This window comes from Chionomys nivalis, chromosome 7 (genome assembly GCF_950005125.1).
Source record: "Chionomys nivalis chromosome 7, mChiNiv1.1, whole genome shotgun sequence".
In the NCBI taxonomy this organism is placed as follows: domain Eukaryota; kingdom Metazoa; phylum Chordata; class Mammalia; order Rodentia; family Cricetidae; genus Chionomys; species Chionomys nivalis.
Genome location: NC_080092.1, coordinates 33,175,375 through 33,180,042, shown reverse-complemented (window position 1 = coordinate 33,180,042; position 4,668 = coordinate 33,175,375). Strand labels below are relative to the sequence as shown.

Here is a 4,668-nt window from a genome sequence, read left to right as displayed (position 1 = left end):
TGGCCTTAAAGAAGGATGGAGTTCTGTGAATTGCAGGAAAATAGATGCAACCGAGCGAGGCATGCTAGGTGAGATGAGTGAGATTCAGAAAGACGAATACCGCTGTCGTTCATCTGCGACTCCTAGGTTTTATACAGATATATAAAATCATATGTTCACAGATGACACAAAAGTGGAAGTGAAGGAAGAAGGTTTAATTTCACATTTAAAAATATTTTGTTTGGGGCTGGAGAGATGGTTCAGTGGTTAAGAGCATTGCCTGCTCTTCCAAAGGTCCTGAGTTCATTTCCCAGCAACCACATGGTGGCTCACAACCATCTGGAATGAGGTCTGGTGCCCTCTTCTGGCCTGCAGACATACAAACAGACAGAATATTGTATACATAATAAATAAATAAATATTAAAAAAATATTTTGTTTGTTATTATTATTATTACTATTATGTGTCTATGTGTGTGCATGACTGTAGCATGTGTCTGCCACAGCATGCATGTGGAGGTCAGAAAACAACTCCTGGAATCAGCTCTCTCCCTCTCCACCCTGGGCTCTGAGGAGCTCCAGGGTCAGGGGTTTGTAGCAAGCATTTTTACTGGCTGACTCACCTCTCAGACCCAATGGTTACATTTTTTAACTTGGGCTCCCATTAACCCCAGTTTCACTTAAAGTCTGGGGGGGGTCACCACTCCAGACTTGTGGGGTGCTCTTATTTTAAGAGCTGTCACGCGGGATAAACATGTACAGTTCTGCTATTTTGTTTTATTATTTTTAATATCCCAGCGTCAGGAGACAATTCTCAGACCAGTTCTCTCCTTTTACTACGTGGGCCCCAGGGATGTAACGCGAGTTTTCAATTTTATTTGCAAAAAGGAAATTAGAAAAGCAAGCAACCATCCAACTTTAGACATTTTAGAAACTTTAATTTTTAAACTCTGCTTAACCTTTGAACCTGGCCGAACTGGCATGAACCATGTGACTTCCCAAGTTTTGTGACGATACCCATGTCTGAGGTGTGTGCTGTCCTTTCCCTAAGCGCCCCCACACTAAAATCAGAAATGTGCACTATCCCTTATCTTTTCTTAATGAACTATCAAACTGCTGCATTCTGCCTGGTCCTTTGTGTGGGACAGGCGAAGAGCAAGCTTTAACTAAGGAGGGAAGGAGGGAACTCTTCAGACAGCAGGTGGCAACACCGAGCAGCCTCTCTGCAGCTGCTGACATGGGAACGGTGCCAGCATAGAAGTGGCTGCCACCAAGTTTCCACACTCCCAGAACCAAGCGGCAGGAGGCATGGATACACAGGGAAGCCCAGTGTTGGTCAGTGTTGCAGGAAACACGGGTGGGGGCCCCTATTGTGCATTCTGCTGGTAGGAGTGAGAACGGTGCCTTATACAGGCTTGGCCTAGCTGGTTGGGTCATCCCCTGTGCCCTAGGTCATAGAAACTATTAGTGTCCTGAGAATCAAACCTGGGATTATTCAGCTAGAGTGTAAAAGGCTAAGGCTGAGTTGCTCTGGCTTCTGAATTAGTTTGAATATAAAAGACATCATCCTTCTTGAGCTGTTGGGGTGGAGGGGTTCCCTTCTCAGCACGGAGGACCCCCAAGTGTCAAAATGTGGCACTTTCCTGTAATCATGAGAAACAGGAAGCTGAGGCAAGAGGATCACCGGTTTTAGATTAACCTGGATTACATAGCTAGACACTGTCTCAAAAAAAGGAACAAATGAGAACCTGCTGTTTTAAAATCGTGCTGATGTTTTACTAGAATACTTTTGTTTTATTTAGAGCGCAGTTCTGTATTTTGACATTGGCATACATCAATATTGTATAAGGAGCAAAGTGTGAACACGAATTTTTTTCTACAGAGAAGAAACCTGCAGATGTAATTTATTTCCTCTTTAAAAACAAACAAACAAGCAAACAAACAAGAACGGTTGGTCTGAGGGGCTTTTAAGAGCACTCGCTGCTCATCCAGAAGATCCAAGCTCGGTTCCTAGTTCCCAAGGCAGGCGACTCACAGCTGCTTGTAGCTCCAGCTCCAGGGTCCAGCGCCCTCTTCTGGCCTTCTTGGACATTTGCGCATCTAGGGAATATGCTCATGCATACACATGCACAGAAGTAAAAGTTTTAAAAACCATAAGTCTCCCCCAAAGGTGTCACGAGATCCCAGAGTTCATCTTTTTCTTGTACTTCTTGGCCCTGCCTGGAGGCACCTCACTCAGACTTAGGACTGAGGGCTTTAGCCTTAAGAGTTTAGGGTTCCTTGACAAAGATAAATACAAGGGGGAAAAATGAAGAGTGTAAGGGTCTCTTAAAAATATATAAGGGAAAAAAAATAAAAAGTAGCATCCCACCTGTGGCTTGTGTTTTCACACACAGTCAGTCTAGAGTGGTGGTTCTCAACCTGTGGGTCATGATCCCTTTGGGTTTCCATATCAGATATCCTGTATATCAGATATTTGCATTATAATTAATATCTGTAACAAAAATACAGTTATGAAGTAGCAATGAAGTAATGTTACGGTTGGGGGTCACTACAACATGAGGACCCGTATTAAAGGGTCACAGTAGTAGGAAGGCTGAGAACCATTGGAGGGAATCCATCTCCAAAGCGTGTTTGTACTTCCGGAAACAGCAGTCAGGCTCCTTGCTTGTTACTGCGTGGGCAAGACTTGGTTGGGTGTGTAACTAGCCTACTCCTCACTCGCTACCTCGCCCCACCTTTCCTTTCTAGGGGATTCCTGCTCCACTTTAAGCTGTGACGTGTCTAACTCTAACCAATGAAAGACCAAATGACAGCAGCATTGACCAAAAGAACAACTGCCTCTCACAGACTGCTCTGAGGATCACTGAGATGTGACCAAAAGTGGGCACATGGGGCTTCCCGGAAAGTTGTTGAAGCTCTCATTGTCTCTCCTCGCCTCACCTGGGATGTTACAAGACGGCAGGTGCCTCAGCAGCCACCTTGGAAACACAGGGAACAACATGTATTCCTGGGGGTATGAGAGGCCTGGAAGGAACCTCAGTTCTAGCTTCGGATTTCCTCTCTTGATTTGCCATTATGGAAATAGGGATAGTCGTAAACTCTAGTTTATTTATTTAGTTATTTAACTCGATAGCATTAAGGTTTTCTGTTCCCCACAGCTGAGATTCAAATGTTCCTTCTAATAATAGTACAATTCTATTCTGAAGTCTGGATGTTTCTCATTTTCCAAAAATTGTCTGAGTGGGTGAGTGAGAGGAGGCAGGGTAGAGGTGACATCCAAGATCAGGCTTCATGTCTTTCCGTCTTGGACATCCAAACTCCAAACTGCCACTCCCCATGCTAGGAGGGCTTCAAGCCCCTGTTGAGGAGTCTCGTCATGGTCTCCTTCATGTCCTTGTTCCTCAGGCTGTAGATGAAGGGGTTCAGCATGGGGGTTACCACAGTATACATGATGGTGGCCACCGTGTCCTGGGTGGAGAAGGAATCTGGGGGCCGTATATAGATGCCAAGAACCGTCCCATAGAACAGGGTGACCACGGACAGGTGTGAGCTACACGTGGAAAATGCCTTGCGCCTGCCCTTGGCAGAGGGTATCTGGAGGACGGCTATAGTGATGCGGACATAAGAGACCACAATGAGAATGCAGGGGGCCACAAAGAGGACCACAGCCCCCAGGAAGACAAGCTGATTGACACGCGTGTCCGAGCAGGCCGACTTCATGATCAGATAAGCATCGCAGTAGAAGTGAGCAATCTCGGGGAGCAAAGAGCAGAAGACCAGTCTGCTCATGAGGAGAGTGTGCACCAGGGAGATGAGGCCGGAGCAGACCCACACGGTGACCGCCAGCCCCACACAGAGCTGGGGGGTCATGATAGTGCAGTACTGTAGTGGGTAGCAGATGGCCACAAATCTGTCCAGGGCCATGGCAGCCAGCAGAAAGGTGTCCACATTGGCGAAGGAGATGAGAAAGTACATCTGAGTCAGGCAGTGGGTGTAAGAGATGGTTTGTGTTCCGGCCACGTGGCTAGTCAGGAGCCTGGGGACGAGGTTGGTGGTGAAGCAGATGTCAACAAAGGAAAGGTTAGCAAGGAAGAAGTACATGGGGGTGTGCAGGCGGGAGTCAGCGCTGATGGCCAGGAGGATGAGTGTGTTCCCAGCCACTGTGATCAGGTACATGCACAGGAAGGCCCAGAAGAGGATTTGCTGCTGCCCCGGTCGCTGGTGATGCCGAGCAGGAGAAACTCGCTGACTCTGGTCTTGTTATCCCATCCCTGAGACATCTCATAGGGGCTCAGGTCCTGGTGGGGACAGGGTGAACAGCTGGAACTCACGGCATGTTCAGTCAGATGACAGCGTATATGTAGGGCCTTTCTACCAGAACTGTGTGTGTGCATGTGTGCGCACGTGTGTGTGTGTGTGTCTGTCTGTCTGTCTGTCTGTCCAGAAGACAGCATCATATTCCCTGGAGCTGGATGGAGTTACAGGTGGCTGTGAGCCACCACATGTGGGTGCTAAGAACTGAACTTGGGTTCTCTGGAAGCTACACGCATGCTCTTACCCACTGAGTCTTCTCTCCAACCTCCCCACCTTACATATCTGTTTGGTGTTTGAGGAAGTGACTCTTGCTGGCCTAGAAGTTGCCAGATCTACTCAGCAGACTCACTGGTGAGTCCCAGCAATCCTCCTG

The 4,668-nt window shown here is 47.4% G+C and overlaps 1 pseudogene; it reads right to left on the bottom strand.

Annotated features, from left to right (window-relative positions):
• Window positions 1–3,320: 3,320 nt before the first annotated feature.
• On the bottom strand, window positions 3,321–4,261 carry LOC130878708 (olfactory receptor 1361-like; annotated as a pseudogene).
• Between the last annotated feature and the right edge of the window lie 407 nt (window positions 4,262–4,668).